We start from the raw sequence: 18,378 nt of genomic DNA, 5'->3' as shown, positions 1-18,378 counted from the left end.
TATACCTTCCTTCATGTTCTAATGTGATATAATCACATTCTAGCATGCAACACTTCTTGCTACAAAATTCTTTAATATAACGGTGTTCACGATACTTCTATTGACCCCTTCGATTATCTTTCATTTCAATCTCCTGGATTAAGTCAGATGTTATATCGATCTTGGTTCTCGGAACCATGTAACATACTCGTCTTTGTTGGGCTCGATTTGATATGACCACTAGGGTCAGAAAAAAATCATCTTCTTAGTCATTACCGAAACGATGGTAATGACATACATGAATAAAACGGAATTAATTACTAGCTTCTTGGTAACCTTGTGACTTTCCCTAGTCCAAGTGTGAGTCATGTGCTTCCGGTAGTATAGGCCTCTACTACCATTCACACCTACTCATACTCGTCCCAAGAATTGTCTCGCAATTCCCAAGTTACCATACAAAATCACAAAGCAACTTATCACACATGAATGTGTTCAAACAAGTACATACAACAATTTCTCCAAGACTCAACTAGGGATTTCGCGTTTCTATCAAACATATTTAAGATTTCCTAGACTCGTCTTCTAGAAATATTCTCACGCATATGCTCGATCTAGCATATTCTAATACTTTTCCTAGGTTGATAGGGATTTTACTTCCAAATCTTCATATAAATTCTTTCTCAGGTAGTGTCTACTCTGCAAGACACACTATACCAGAATTTACTCTAGCAGTGTGGAGGCAAACAGTTTCCAACTTCCTGCATCATCTTCTAACTCATGCAAGTCACCATGCACATTTGTTAATTTCATTATCCTTCCATGACATCGTCATTCCTGTATACGAGTAAGTTTTCTTGTCATGGGTGTATCTTTTAAGTCTACTTCATAGGAGTCTATCTTAGGAAGTCTGTATTTTAGCTGTATCTGAACATTTTCTACAAGCTTCAACTTCATTCTCTTTCGTTCCTGACATCAACATCTCTTATCATGCGATACTATGGGTGTATATATTTTTCAACTAAGTACTCTACCTTACTGTGACAAGTAAGTCACTCAGCCTTTCACAACCAGATAACTCATTTCACCATCCTAATCATGTATGTTAAAGTCGAATTAACACACAATGGAACATTCATAAGGATGTGATAGAAGTTAATTGTGACTCAGTATTATTAAATACTAAGTCTGAGCATCCTATATAGGGTTACATATCAGCTCTTATCATACTATTTGAACTGCATACTACATCGCAATGTTAGACAAAGTCTTGGCCTATTGAGTCTGAAAACTCTGTTTGCCTTTTCTTTAATCTCCATTGAATTTTTCCTAATCTTACTTAACATAATTTTTTTTTATATCTTCGAAGTATTTTATCACCATTTTCAGTTCTTAGTAAGCAATCTCAGCTTCAATCCAGTCGGCGGTGGAACAAGTTCATCGATTATGCCAAAACATTCATCTCGTCCAAATGTGCTTTAAACGCATATCATTCTTCCAAAGGTGTTATTATTTCATAAAACATACTTTGAATTTACAACACCACTCTATAGATATTAATACACTATTTACGATATCACTTGATCGTTTATTTATGAAATTATCGATGGCAACTATCGTAAGTCTCCTTATCACCTCGAAAAGTTTCATGTTGAGAATGATATCAAAGTTAGGCAAGAAGATAGGAATTAGGTTAACAAGAAATTTTATATCCTTCTGTTTCTATGACATGATCTCTATAGATTTTATCAGCAAGTATTGATACACTTCGCGCAGTATTTACATGAAACGGTTGGACGAGTTCATAGCAAGCAATTTGAAAAGAACACGCAAATTCATGAGACACAAAAGAATTTGAGGCACTCGAATAAAATAAGATGTGAGCAGGTCTAGAATTAACGAGAAATGTACCAGTCACAACATTCGGGTCCTCACGTGTCTTCTCTGCGGTAATCTAGAATGTACAGCGTTTAGTTTTTGGCACCTCCACATTTTTAGTTGAAGTACCCACCGAATATTGAACTGAAGCTTGACTTCCCTCCATTTAGCTGGTAAGAGTAGGGCAGAAGCGCTTCCTGTGGTCAGTAACACCACAAGCATAGCATGTAACATTTTCATAGGGAAAATGGGCTTTACGTGACCCATTTCTCCGCATCCATAACAAATCACCGGTCCTTTTCTGTTCTTCATTGACGTTGGTGACTCTTCCCATATTTCTGACATGATGGTGACTGAAGAGGAAAAGATTGTGACCGATTGTGGCCACAAAAGGTATTATGAGATTGTACTTGTCTGCTAGGATCATATCGAGCGGATTGAGCCGATGGAATAGAAGAAACAGAAACAGTTCTTTCGACATGTGGATGTTTTGAAACAGAAAGAGGGCATCACATATCTCCAAGTCGTGCACTTGCTTTCAGGCATATTATTTATATTTTAGCACATTTTGACATATAAGGCATCTCTCTTAAAGTATGCTAGTGTACACTATAGCAAGTGAGGTATTCAACCTAAGGCATGCTATAACAATTCAATTAACATATAATACTAATTAAGGCATATACCCTACTAAAGTCTGTCCTATGGTTAGTATCCATATACTCACAATGAATCAGTTCATACATTGAACTTCCGACGGTTTAAGTCTAAAGATCAATCCGTGATATTTAGTTCACTTAAACTACTACTCTGATACCATGATTACCCTTTTCATACTTAACATTATTACTACAAAATATGCTACATGCATATTCATAGACAATATTTTACATTGATAGTTTAATTACAAAAGACTGGATACAAACCGACTATTAAAGTTTTATATATTACATAACTACCCAGGAAATTATAATTTTATACATACATGAACACTAAATATAAAGTAATAGTATTAAATATTCTAAATCTTCCAACAGTATAAGACTATATTGGATACTTATCACCTACAATTGTTAAACACTGAGAGGGATAAGCGGTGACGCTTAGTGAATTCAATAATAGATACAATATAACGTTATGCCATATATACCAATATGACATAAGCAAATAGGAAAAAAGAACAACAATAGCATATGTGTATCATATGTCAGGCTTTCAATATCAACTCATGATTAGATTAAAAAATTTACAATCAATGAGACATAACGATTTCAACTTGATGTGCTTCAATAAAGCTTCATCCCAAGAGATACAGAAAATTACCATTTCTGCATATCATTTTACTAGCAATTACAGGCTTTTAGCCCTACCTAGCCTTCTGCCCATGCCAAAGTGATACAAGTCATTCTCTACATGGCCAAAGGTACAAAGCCAATACCAAAGTGATACGAGACATGATCTACATGGCCAAAGGCTACATACCAATTCCAAAGTGATACTAATCATTCACTACAAGGTCAAAGGTATAACTCTGTTATCATAATAACACAGGATAATGACACGGGAAAGCACATTGCACCTATAACACATAACATACAATTGTTCCTATATATTGAACTCACCGTGAAATAACCGAGTGTTAAAATGTTGATTTGGGCAGCACTTCGTTCCTATAAATAACTTTCTTCGATGAAAACCGGGAGATTTATTGAAAACCGGGCCTTGCGAGGGTCGAGTTTCAAACCAAAAAGATAATTTTCTCGGGGTCTTCTAGCGCCTCGGGACGTTCTTCGGGTGTTCGGTAGGTTCCCGGGACTTCGCAGGGGTTAAAAGTGGCTTAATAGAAAGTTTAGGGTGTAAAAGTATGTAAATCTCCATCCAAAATCGGGAGGGTTCACACCCCCTTTATTTAGGTGCGACGTTCGGATCCGGAGCTAGAGGGAGAAGGGCACGCGTCAGACTCTTATGTGAAGGGAAGGGGCACGTGTTGGCTCACATGCGAAGGCACGCGTCAGAAGCTCGGATGCGCCACGGACACGACACGCGTCAAAACCGGATTGGACCTCGCTTCGGATGACTCAGCTGTGCGAGATACGTGTCTGCATGCGACAAAAGGCGACGTGGCCAGTTCTAGTCCTTGTTTTTGCGAAGGATTTCGAAGTTTGTGACCAGAACTTCAAAAATTCATAACTTTCGCATACGAGCTCTGTTTTTGACGTTCTTTTTATCCACGCGTAGGTGAGATTATACTCTACAACTTTCGTTTGGACTCCGTCGGCTAATTTTGAATTTATTTTTAATATTATTATTTTTAACAGACCGAGACTGGAAAATCCGTTAAAAATTCATAACTTCTTCAACCAACGTCCGTTTTTGTCTGTCTTTTTACCGTTGTACTACTATTGACGAGACCTTCGATTCTCGTTTAGGTTGTGTCGGCTAAAAACTACTCGATCTCTATTTCGAGTTTTATTGGCTCACATGCGAAGGCACGCGTCAGAAGCTCGGATGCGCCACGGACACGACACGCGTCAAAACCGGATTGGACCTCGCTTCGGATGACCCAGCTGTGCGAGATACGTGTCTGCATGCGACAAAAGGCGACGTGGCCAGTTCTAGTCCTTGTTTTTGCGAAGGATTTCGAAGTTTGTGACCAGAACTTCAAAAGTTCATAACTTTCGCATACGAGCTCTGTTTTTGACGTTCTTTTTATCCACGTGTAGGTGAGATTATACTCTACAACTTTCGTTTGGACTCCGTCGGCTAATTTTGAATTTATTTTTAATATTATTATTTTTAACAGACCGAGACTGGAAAATCCGTTAAAAATTCATAACTTCTTCAACCAACGTCCGTTTTTGTCTGTCTTTTTACCGTTGTACTACTATTGACGAGACCTTCGATTCTCGTTTAGGTTGTGTCGGCTAAAAACTACTCGATCTCTATTTCGAGTTTTATAGCTGTATACTGTTATACCTAATCTTAGAAAAATCATAACTTCGTCATACGAAGTCAGATTTTGACGTTCTTTTTATGAAAGTTCCCAGTTTAACGAATACTACGACTTTCATTTAGATTAGTAAAGATAAAAAGTAGTTTATTGAAAACTAACTTTTTAGGCTAAATAGTGTTTTGCCGGTTTTGTCGCGTATCTTCGATTGGTCATAACTTCTTCGTTATAACTCGGATTTCGATGAGGTTTTCGCCAAAATGTTTCTAACAAAATTATTTACAACTTTCAATAACATTATTTTTATTTATTTCCAACTTTATATTTTCGTTAATTTCAATAGTTGACTTTTGATGGGAATCTAATAAGACTTCCAATATTTTCCGAATGATTCCAAACATAGTTTTACTTCAAATCTCGTAAAAACTGTCTTGTTAGAACTCAACGCTCAAAATCATATAATATTAACTAATATTATTCATTTTTAAGCTAATAAGCTTACAAAACACGATAATTAAACAAGGTTAATAACGTGTATGTTACATGTTAACTTCATGTGCTCCATGCTCAGCAAGTGTTCCATGTCAATTGCAAGTGCTCCAACACCTGATTCTTCAAATACTTGTTGAATCTTCAAGATCTTTCTTAACCTAAAACATTTTAATAATGTTTATTAGAAAATGTAAATCAATAATCAACTTATTTCAAGTGACAATCACATAAAAATATTTCCAACAGTTTCCCCCTATGTGATGGTTACTGAAATATGGAGTCTTAAAAGTGTATAAAGGAAAAATATTGATTTAACATTTCCCCCCTCTACTTCAATGGAATTTTCTATTGAAGCAGACACACTAAAAAAACTTTAAAAAATGATTCGACAGAATGTGCTCCTCGAACTTGAAAGATTTTAGAGAATAACTAACTGTCAATATGACAATTGGTAAGAAAAATAAATTTAAAAAATTTGGAATTGCTTTGTAAAAAATACGTTCGAATTTGCGCAATCTAGACAAAAATTAATTTTGTTTTGTCAAGATACGAAAATAAATTTACAGAAAGGAATAATTTGCACATTCCTTTTGTGTATTATTTAGGCCATAAGTTTGAAGAAAAATCAACTGTTGAATAAAAATGAAAAACTTGATTTTCTTCTACAAAAAAAAAACTTTTGATATTTTGCTTAATCATATAAAAAGTGGTATGGTAAAACAAAGTTGCTAAGTCTTGACAGTTAGATGCCATTTTATGCATCTTATAGGATACTTTTCATTATCATTTAGGATCATATTTTGTACATTTTCATATCATTCATTTAATTAATGTTCAGCTCATGTCTTTCGTTAGAATCCCCGTACTCCTCATGTTTTTATGTCAATTTCCGATAGTTTGAGTGGAGTAGTGCTTTGGGAGCAGTTGGATGCGTGTTTGGAGCTTAAAATGGAGCTTGAGACTTATGTAGTATGTTGCGGAATGATTGGAAGATACTTTGGTCAAGAAACATTCGATCGAATTGATCACACGAAGATAAAATATGCAATCTAAAGTTAAAGGATATTACTGGCAGCTTTGACCCCCTGTCAGTATTTTGACCATATCTCATAAACCGTAACTCTGATTGACGCGATTCAAAATGAACTTGAAAGTATACGAAATTTCGGGCGTCTTAGGCAAAATATGAGATCACAACTATGGTCCATGCGATCGCAGGGAGCCTTTATGCAATCGTAGGTTAGGTCGCAACTAGGATTCGAGGTTTTTTTTTGTGCCAAAAATTCGTCCGGAAGTAAAAAATGAAAACATGTGATCGCAGGTTCCCTCTATACGATCGCAGGTTGGCCAAAATTTCTCGAAATAGTGTCCTACTTAATTAAAAAGGTTCGTGACGCGTTTTCTTCAAATCCTGCGATCGTAGATTGTCTACATGCGATCGTATGCACATTGTTTTTGCTGCTGGACATATAAATAGACCCTAATAGCATTCCTGTAACCTAACTTGGCGATTCCAGAGGTTCCAGACGATGAAAATACGATTTTGGAGGCGTTTTTTCTCTGAATTCAATGATTTCTAAACATAAGACTGTGGATCATCTTCTTCAATTAGATTAGTAAGATTAGCTGTTTGATATCTCTTTTCATTTGTTTTTATCATATTTTAGCCATGTCTGGCTAAAACCTTAGTTTTCAGTTCTGCAAAGACAAGTACTTTTCATGTGATTGATCATTAGATCTGGTTTTTGATTTGTGTTTTTATCTAGATTCTTCAGTTTTGTTCTTAATGAATGTTTGGTTTTAAATTTGTGTTAGTCTGATCACCTAATTAGGGTTTTATCATTCCAGTTAATCAATTAATAGGATTCGTAATTGTTCTAATAAATTGCTAAAAGTAGCAAGTATCAAATTGGTTCCATTTTGGGATTTAACTCTGATATAAACTGTAAAAATCATATCTTTACACTTCCGAGCTTGTGAGAAGTATTGGGCATTGGTGGGAATTTTACAAAGAACTTAATGTAACTTTTTTGATCTTAATTAAGAGCTTGTTTGATTAGACAGTAAAAAGTTAGGGTTAATTGAAGAGCTTGTTTTGATTAACTAGTTTAGGTAAAAGAGATTATACTAGAGCTTGTTAGTTTTTCTCAATACCAGCTTAGATAGAACGCATCTCAAATAATCAGATCTGGGGTAGTTGCATGATTAGGCAAGTCGCAACAGAGCTGAAACCGTTTTTAATATTGATTTTCGTTTAATTTTAATATCATTGCATTTTGAGTTTTTAGTTTAATTTAATAACCCCCTTTGATAATTTATGTTTCTTGACTAGATGTGCCTGATGCAAAAAGGCATTGACTTTTAGGCTGAATCCTTGAGGATTCGACCCTGCTTCCCTGTGCTATATTTTTAGTGTAACCAACAATGATAATTTACTTGTTTAATACGCGCGCAACAGCATGTTAACAATTGGCACCGTTACTGGGGAGACGGTGCTTTCTAATAGTTTTATGCCAATAATTTTTCGTTCAAGTACACCTTTAGTTTTTGATCCATAAATCGAGCGAACTGCAAGGAGACTGAAGAAAGAGGCAGCAAAAAAGAAACGATCAGGTTGTCTCTTTGGTTCAACTTCATCCGCACCTCCAGAAACCTCCACACCACAAGGCACTCCCTTGTGGAATGAACCAGATCCATTTTTTTTTCCGAAAGTACCCCCATCATCATCTCAAAACAGCCCTTATAAAACTTATTCCCCACCTCCTTCCATCAAAACTGAAACCACAAACTCTTCCGAAACCGAATCTGAAGACTTAGCTATGAGTGGAGACGAAGCAGAAAAGACCCTTAGAGAGTGGGCCACTCAATAGTTCAACCAACAGCCCCTTTGCATTACGTGTCCAGAAGCCCAAAACTTCGAACTTAAATCTGGGCTGATTCACCTTCTTTCCACTTGCAGAGGATGGGAAAACGAAGACCCACATAAATTCCTAAAAGAATTTCATGTGGTTTGTTCAGGAATGAAGTCGCATGCTGTCACAGAAGACCAAATAAAGTTAAGGGCAATCTCCTTTTCAATTCATGATTTAGCAAGGGAATGGTTATATGAACTCCCATCTGTTACCATCACCACTTGGACCGAGCTCACGAAACTGTTTTTAGAAAAATACTTTCCAGAAACGCGTGTTTCCAGTCTCAGAAGAGAAATCCTTGGGATCAAACATGGAAGACGAGAAGCTCTACATACCTACTGGGAGAGATTCAAGAAGTTGTTCCTCCGTTGCCCCCAACATGGAATTAGTGATTACCAGCTCTATAACTGTTTCTGTGAAGGTCTGACACCCATGGAAATACGCCGTATAACTGCTTCCAATGGTGGTTCTTTGGGTGATAAGACACCAACTGAAGTCAGAGAGCTGACCGAAAAGCTAGAAATCGAGTGTAAACATTTTGGAAATGAAGATGAGTGGTATCCAGATCAGCTAAGGGGTGTCAAGGAAGTTAGCAATGTTCATCTGGAAGCTTAGATATCTGAATTGACAAAAGCTGTTATGCTCTTGACCAAAGAAAAAGTAGTTGTAAAGAAACAATGTGGGATTTGCTTGAAGACTGATCACCCTACAAACATGTGCCCATTATTGCAAGAGGATACAGTTGCAGTAAAAGCTGTTGGAGGCTACCATCTGTAAGTCCCTAAATCTGGAACCAACTACTGATCAAACACAAGAACAAGCTATAATCAATGAGAACAAAAAGGAATAGAAGCAAGAATGATCCAAAATGCACATGTTTCTATTAAGCCGTAAACGTCCGGTACACTGGATACACACACATACATTGTTCCTATTCTGACAAGACTGACACATTATATATATAGGGAACTAGGACCGAAAACATGTTCACGGCCGCACACATGATTACGGCCGCAAACACCAACTGAACGGTAAACACCCTATTTTACAGTTCACCCAAACTAACACCCAATAATTACAACAACAAAACCTATCAAGACATATACAGATAAATACCTAGCCCAAACCAATAAAATATGACCTAACAGTCTCCCCCTTGGTTTGAGGCTAGCATAGATTCAGTCTTTCTCAACGACCAGCACATCGGACCTTCCCATCGCCCCAAGCCACATCTTCTTTGCAATGATCTCATCAATCATCCCTATAAACTCTTTTGCAGCAGCCATAAAGATTCATTCTTGACATAGATTTGATGTTGAGCTAACGTGTGAATGTCCCGTTCACCAAATTGTAGAAGATCCTTCTTATCAACCAGATGAAACACACCATCTGGAAATTTGATGACAGCCGTGTCAGTGGCTTTGTCAAAAACCCAGTATTCCATATTGTGTAGTGATCTATCATGGGAATGCTGAACAATAGGAATCTGTGTCATCTGGTTTGTAGGAGGCCACATCACAATCTTGAAGTGCTTGTTGGTCTTTGGATCCAGGACATCTTTGACTCACTTTACAAAAGATTCGGCAGTCTTCATTCTAGTAAATTTCTTCTTTACTCGATTCTCTAAGAAAAGCTTGAATTCTGTTCCACAAGGATCATTAGTTGGATTTGAAAAGGGAGCATCAGCAAGTTCAGAAACATCTACTCTCGTCCAAGATCAAAAGTCATGCTTGTCCTTGTAATACTCCACATTTCCACTTTTTCGTTTCACCAGCCACATATTCAGTTTGTCATGAAAACCCCACGTCGAAATTCCCGACCGATAACCATATTTGGATCCGAACCACTTCTATTTGAGCTCAATCACGGTCAGTTGAGGCTGGTGTGCATGAACGTTCTGGTCATAATTCTTCATGAAGATCCATTTCCCTTTTCTTGAAGAAGAAACTCGTGACTGGGCTTGCTTTAGAGTAACTCTTGGATTAGCTTGAGTAGGTTCTTCTTCAAAGCGATCGAAAATTTGAGTGGTTCTGACAGGAGGAGGATTGACAAGAGGATCTTGCTGAGACGTATGGGCAGGGGCATTGAGAGAGGTCTCGGCTTCACTGGATTCTCCAGCAATTGTTTTGAATTTGTCGCCAAGTTTTGCTATCAGTTTCTTTTTCAGGTCGAAGTAACCAGCGGTCAAGACTCCAAGGTTGAGCTGTAAGTCAGAGATTTACTTTGATTTTTGAGTATTTTCTTCTTCAAGCTTGGAAACTTGAATGTCGAGATTTCCAATCAAAATGTCCTTTTCGATGAGTCTTTGATTCAGGACTCCAATCTCTTTCTTAAGCTCAGAAATTGATGGGTCCACTCCTCCTGAACTTCCTTCCCCGATATATATTCCTTTGCCTCGAGGTGAAGGGTCTGAATCTTGTTGAGCTAAGAACCTGGCAAGCCTCTCAGAGGTAGCATCGTGCGTAGGACGGGGAGGAGAAGAACCCCTAGGAGCTGAAGAGCTCCCAACTTCATATGAAGATCGAGTAACACTTGTTCCTTCTTGACTGACCACATGGGTTGGTTGGGTTGGTGTAGCAGCTATAGTGGGGTGTTGAACTGGCGGAGCTTTTTCCCTGATCAACACTCCCAGCCTCGGATCGACTTTTCTCATTTTGAGTGGAGGCTGGAAGGCTTGTGTCATAATAAGATCATCTTTAGATGGCAAAGCAGCTGGAGTAACAACTGTAAGGGGAGGAAACCTTGTATTTGAACCCTCTTTATCAGTAATATCAGCCATCTGCTTGGAAGTTGGAGGCGTCACCTTGAGAAAATTGACAACTCCCTCAGTCTCCGTTGCAGGTCGTACATCATCATGGACATTATCGAAGAATGAATGAAGTTCTTCATTTCTTGGCTCAAAACCATCATTCTACTCAAATTCAAAAGAGAAGTCTTCATCATCAAATCCTGATAGGTCACCACCTAGAATCATCTCAGCATCATCATCTTCTACGACATTTTCAGTTAAGTCCATCTCAAAGTCACTTTCATCATCAACATTTGCATCTTCATCCTCATTAACCTCTACATTGGTCAGAAGCAGTGATAACATCATCTTCAACATCTTCATTATCTAAGGAGCTTTCTGACTCAGATGCCTCACTGATCTCTGCGAACTGGCCAAATTTCTCCAATGGATACTTTCCTTCGAACATAAACTTTCCCTTGCGATTTTGCTTCATGAGGCTAAAAGTGTTAGCACCTAGGGACTTCAGATCCAAAGTTTAACATTTTCTTTCTAACTCCGGATATTTACTGTTAAATATCATTTGGAGAAACCTTGGGAACATCAGAAACTTATCCTTCCTCTTTCCTTCCAAGTTGCTCATCATCTCATTCAGAATATATCTTGAAAAGTAAAACTCAAGACCCGTGGCAAGAGCAACAATAGCACCGGTGTTCAGTAGTGAAATCTCATCAGCACCAGCTCTCCTATCTGAGATACAGATTACAAAGACATGAGCAAGGAAACGCAAGTATGGCGGCAACAACTTCTTCATGGTAGGAGGAAACACTCCTTCATATCACACTCTTTCGATAATTTCTTCTGTTTGTTCCATGGATATCTCGGTTTGAAACCCTAGCTGATCCTTGATTTGCAACACCTCACGAATGGTTTGCTCAGAAACCATGATCTTCTTACCATTAATAACTTACTCTTCACCATCTTCTCTCTTATGCACAGAAGCCTTGTTCCAGAATTGCTTTACTAAGTTTTGATAAATGATGGGATTTGACGTGAAGGCATATGCAAGGTAGCATCTATTGAGTCCATAAATCATGGACTTGAAATTTTTGAGTGCAGCTGGAGGATCAAATAAGAAAGCAGAAATGTTGTGGCTATCCGAAATTTTCAAATATGCCATTTGATCTTGTAAAGAAACGTAATCGACAAAAAATCTTCCCGACATCATCATTTCATTCACTATGAAATAGATGGTTTACATTAACATATTACAACCCAAACCTCACTACACAATCACTCACACTCATATTCCAACTCAAGTATGAAGGCGATCTGTGAACAAACCCTAAACTGAAACCCTAAACTGAAGATGAGAGTGAACTAAGAAAATACAGATGAAAATATCTCGACTCATACCCTAATGAATCCAGCTAACACATTATATACATCAGATCACTTTAATATCGGGTATAACCCATTAACCCGCGTGTATATTCATTACCTGCATAATCAATTCACAATACATCCCCACAAATATACAATATTACAATTCTTACCCTATACTTAATAAAATTAATGTTTAAGTTTGCAAACAAATATTAACTCTTTTCAACATGCCCCCTCAAACTAAACATTAATTTGAGAGAACATTCCATTAATCAACATTTTTTAAAAACATCAATCATATTAAGATGATTCACAATGTATTCATGTTGAACACTCCCAAGAGATTTAGTTAATTTATTAGCATTTTGATTTGATGAGACAATGTTATTTACTTTTAAAATTCCATTCTCAATTTTTTCCCTAACAAAATGAAGATCAATTTCAAAATGTTTTGTTTTTTCATGAAATATAGGATTTAAAGCCAATTTTATTGTAGATTCATTATCACAAAAATATCCACATGTAAATTAGGTTTTATGCTCAACTCATGAAGTAATTTTAAAATCCATATTAATTCACAAGTTATGCTACCTAAAGCCTTGTATTCAGATTCTGTGGAAGAGCGAGAAACAATACTCTGTTTCTTGGTTTTCCAAGAAACAAGTGATCCTCCTATGTAGACAAGATATCTTATTACAGACCTTCGACTAAACAAGCATTTAGCGCAGTCTGCATCAACAAACCCAACCAAATCTAAACAACTAGACTTAGTCAAATGTTTACCCATACCAAGACTATTTTTCAAATATCTCAATAATCTGAAAGCAATATTGACATGTCATTTATATGGCTTATGCATGTATTGACTTAACAACTGAACAGCATAAGATATATCAGGTCGTGCGACAGTTAGATAAATCAATTTACCAATACGTTTTTTATATTCAATAATATTAACTAAATAATCAGACTTTTCCAAATCATACTCTCGTTTGATGACTAAATTAGGTTCAAGTGGAGTTTTAACTGGTTTACACGCAAGCATACCAAATTCATGAAGCAATTCCATGCAATACTTCCTTTGATTAAGACATATGCCACACTCAGTTCTTAATACTTCAATACCCAAGAAATATTTCAAATCTCCTAAGTATTTGATTAAGAACTGATATTTAAGAAAAGTTTTAACATTTTTTAACTCAGCCTCATTATTACCAGTTAAAATAATATCATCCACATAGACAAGAAGCACACTAAAAGTATTTTGAAATTCTCTAACAAACAAGGAATAATCATTTATACTTTGCTTGAAAACAAACCTAGAATGAGAAGAACATAACTTCTCATTCCATTTCCTTGGGGCCTGTTTAAGACCATACAGAGATTTTAATAACCTACAAACTCTGATATCATCCTTTGAATGATATCCTTTAGGTTGACACATATATACACATTCAGACAAACTTTCATATAAAAAGCATTGTTAATATCCAATTGATAAAGTGGCAAAGAATTATAAACAACTAATGAAATAACCACACGAACTGTTACTATTTTGGCTATAGCAGAAAAAGTTTCCTCATAGTCTATACCTTCCCTTTGATTATACCCTTTAGCCACAAGCCTGGATTTATATCTTTCTATGTAACCATTAGATTTATATTTTATTTGATAAATCCAACGACATCCTATTGCTTTTATTCCTTTAGGAAGGTTAGTAATTTACTAGGTATTGTTTCTATAGAGGGATTCCATTTCTTCATTCATAGCTTTGATCCAATTTGGATCTAAAGCTGCTTCATTATAGGTTTTTGGTTCAACAGTTTTATTAAGACTAGAAACAAAACGAAAAGATTCATTATTAAGAGTTGAATAGTTTACAGTCCTTTCAATTCCGTATTTATGCTTACCCTCTACAACATAATCACTAAATCTAACTGACATGTGAACATTTTTCCAGATCTAGTGACCCTAGTTGACAAATTATCAGAAGGATTAGAATTAATTGAATCATTTTCCTCAGTCAGTATAGAAGAACTTGGAAACATCTCATCAGAAGGAGGCACATATGCCTCACCAGTCTGGTTGCTGACATTAGGGGGACAAGCCTCATCCAGGTCATGGTCTGCATTAGCACCATCCATCTGATGGTTACTTCTCAAGTTATCTATCATAGTGTTATCTAGAATAAAACTAGAATCTAAAGACTCATCATAGGAAAACAGGTCATTTAAATTCATAGTGACAACTGATTTATTAGTCAAAGATGAAGTTTTAACGTTGAAAAGAAACACTGATCCATAAAATTTTACATCCCTGGAAACAAAAACAAAATTGGAATCAAACCTAAGAACTTTATAACCCTTTTTATCAGACGAATAACCAAGAAAAATGCATTTATCAGCTCTTTCAAAAAATTTATCAGAATTATTCAACTTAGTGGCAAAACACAAACTTCCAAACACTCTTAGTTTATGAAAAACAGGTGCACTATTATAAACAAGTTCATAGGGAGAAGAACCATTTAAAACAGAAGTAGGAGTTATACTAATCAGGAAAACTGAAGTTAAAATGGCATCTCCCCAGTACTTAATTGGTATACCAGATTGAAAAATTAAAGACCTAGCAACATTTAAAATATGTCCGTGTTTCCTCTCCACAACTCCATTCTGTTGTGGAGTATGAACACAAGATGTTTGATGTCAAATTGCTTTTGACTCAAATTAATTGTCTCACTCTATTGTTCAAAGAATTCAGTACCATTATCAGATATACCTTGATTTTAACACAAAACTGTTTGAGTGAGATATTAAAGAAAACAAGAACACAATCATAGACTTCATCTTTGGACTTTAACAGATAAACCCAAGTTACCCTAGTAAAGTCATCCACAATAGTAAAAAAATATCTAAATCCTTCTGTAGTTGTCACTCTATAGGGACCCCAAACATCTAAATGAATTACCTCAGCATGTTTAGAACTAGTATGTTGACTAACAGGAAAAGATTCTCTAGTTTGTTTAGCTTTATGACAAACATCAATAGGTGGAAGAGTTTCATTTCCAATTTTAAGTCTATGTCTTAAAGAAATCAAAGCTTGATCAGAAGGATGACCAAGTCTATTGTGCCAAGTTAGTTTAGACACACAACAGACAGAAGAAGAAATAGAGGAACTAGATAGATTACCTGAAGGAACACTATTTATGTAATAGAGACCTCCAGACTCTCTACCATTCCCCACCATCACCTTTGACTGTAAATCCTGAATTTTTCAATTATGCTCATTAAAAATAACCTCACAATTACTATCTTTTCAAACCTTATGAACAGATAACAAATTAACATTGAAATCAGGAACAACAAATACATCAAACAGTGTTAAAGAATTAGACAAATTCATATTACCAATCTTTTCAATTTTAGCTGATGTACCATTAGGATGGCTAACTAGCAGATCTAACTTAGACACATCCACAGTGTCATGAAGTAGTGACTCAGAAGCAATCATATGTTGATTTTCTCCTGAATCAACTATCCATTTTTGGCAATTAACAGAAGCATTAAAAGCTTTAAACAAACAAGTACCTGCCATATTTGCACTAATAGAAGCTTCTTCATTCACTTGCTTATCACCAATAAGTTGTAAAAGTTTGATATATTGATCCTTAGTAAGTTGATGAAACTCAGAATCCCTAATAGAATCAGAAAATTTGTTAGTACTACCACTTCCAGAAGAAGTGGTAGTTGAGTTAGCAGAAAACTTTTTAACAAAATTATTCTGATTATTGGTTTCATTTCTTGACCTAAAATCCTTAGGATATCCAGTTATCTTGTAACATTTCTCTATAGTATGACCTTTAATACCAAAATTCTTACATTGAACAATTTGACCCTTATTCTTATTAGTATTAGGTCTGTTATTAAACTTGCTATTAAAAGCAGATGACTGAGATTTAGTCACAGACTGAGATGTCTAAAGAGAAGTCAAAGAACCATTTCTTTGATGTGATTCTTCTCTTGACACAATAGAAAAAGCAGTTTTCACATTAGGTAAAGGATCCATTAATAAAATGTGAATTTTGAATTGACTGTATGAATCATCAAGTCCAGATAAAAACTGCATAAACTTCATGAGATTAGAGTGATCCTTCAGTTTAGTAGAAGCATCACATGTACATTCAGCTAAACTAGTAAGACCATCAAACTCCTTCCATAAGGAATCAAGCTTGTTAAAGTAATATGACAAAGAAATACCATTTTGTTTAAGAGAATTAATCTTTTGGTGAATATTAAAAACAACAGATCCATCAGACTTATTGTAGGTTTCAAAAAGATTTTCCCAAATATTCTCTGCTACTTCAGAATAAGCTTGACTCTGAAAAATGGAGTCAGAAATAGAAGATAACAACCAAGAACAAACAACAACATTAGCCCTATCCCATTTAGTTTTCTTTGACTCATCAACACTACTCTTTTTAAAAGAACCATCAACAAAACTTAATTTATTTATTGCCTTCAGGGCCCTAGAAATGGAACTTCTTCATAACCTGAAGTTTTCATTACCATTTAACTTTGTCGTAATAATAGAAGTAACAACATTATCAAAAGTGTGAATGTAGAGAGGATCATCAAAGTTAATCTGATCATCCTTCCCACTTCCACCAGGTGGATCTGTTGAACCACCCTCCACAGAAACAAATGAAAATCAATGAAGATCAACAAAAAACAGTCAAGAAAACTTGCCCCTGTACTGATCTTATGTCCAGATGGTCACCACATATGTTGGGGCCCAAGATAATCAACACAGAGGAAATACATAACAGATATATACAAACAGAGAACAATCAGTGTACACAGGACACCAGGATCTCACAAAACAAATATATAACAAAGAGGTAAAGGAACAAGAAGATCCTCACAAAGCTTTTGAGACGAGAAAGAGAATCGAATTTCTTTGTCCGTTCTTAACTAGGGTTTATCGGTGATGAAATCCGACACCTAATGAGTTATTTCAGACTAGGAGATTAATCGATTGAGTTTTCAACCGCTGTAACGCAACCACCACAGCAGTAACCTGCAAGATCACAAACAACCTCGCAGTACCAAGATCCAAAGGAAACAAAGATTTTTGATTTGTTCGCAGATAAAACCCTAAATCAAAACGAATATCCAAAAGAACACAGTTGATGAAGTAAAAGATTGGAGTTCAAAGGAACCCAAACCCTTAGACTAAACAACAACTGTGACAATCAAAACAAAAAAAACAGGGAAGAAAAGATTCAGAAGTTACCAGTACGATCGTGAGATGAAAAAAAGTTACTCAACGAGCGTCACAAGAACAACAAAGGAGCCTAAGCTCTAATACCATGTAAAGAAACGTAATAGACACAAAATCTTCCCAACATCATCATTTCATTCACTACAAAACAAATGGTTTACATTAACAGATTACAACTCAAACCTTACTACACAATCACTCACACTCATATTACAACTCAAGTATGAAGGCGATCTATGAACAAACCCTAAACTGAAACCCTAAACTGAAGATGAGATTGAACTAAGAAAATACAGATGAAAATATCTCGACTCATACCCTAATGAATCCAGCTAACACATTGTATATATCGGATCACTTTAACATCCGGTATAACCCATTAACCCGCATGTATATTCATTACCTGCATAATCAATTCACAATACTGATGGGTTTTGAGCATTCTAACACTCTTAAGTGTACATGCAACCCTAAATACCTTGGATCTATGTTTTCTCTATTATACATGCAAATATGATTATCCAAGGTATTATCCTAACTAGCATACCAAAACATTGATACTAGGATAATAAAATAGATAGAATACATACCTTGTTGTTGTTGCTTGACTCCATGAAGCTTGAGAGCCTAGTGCCCCAAGTGTGACACCTCAAATGGTTCACACAACATCATGAACTCTTGGAATAACCATGAGAAGAAGACATACATGTTCAAATCGGCTAGCCCTCAAAATATGTATCACTAGTGCCAATTTCTTGAACTAAAGGGGTTCTTATATA

General features: G+C 36.0%; 1 non-coding gene across 1 annotated transcript; it reads right to left on the bottom strand.

Moving 5' to 3' along the window:
- Positions 1–8,487: 8,487 nt before the first annotated feature.
- Positions 8,488–8,594, bottom strand: LOC145161799 (small nucleolar RNA R71). Its single transcript, XR_013738673.1, has one exon. It is a non-coding gene; the product is annotated as a small nucleolar RNA R71 (small nucleolar RNA).
- Positions 8,595–18,378: the final 9,784 nt, after the last annotated feature.

This window comes from Lactuca virosa, chromosome 2 (assembly GCF_052849685.1).
Source record: "Lactuca virosa cultivar CGN04683 chromosome 2, Lactuca_virosa_CGN04683_v6, whole genome shotgun sequence".
In the NCBI taxonomy this organism is placed as follows: domain Eukaryota; kingdom Viridiplantae; phylum Streptophyta; class Magnoliopsida; order Asterales; family Asteraceae; genus Lactuca; species Lactuca virosa.
The sequence above is the reverse complement of the archived record's forward strand: the minus strand, read 5'-3'. Positions and strand labels throughout refer to the sequence as shown.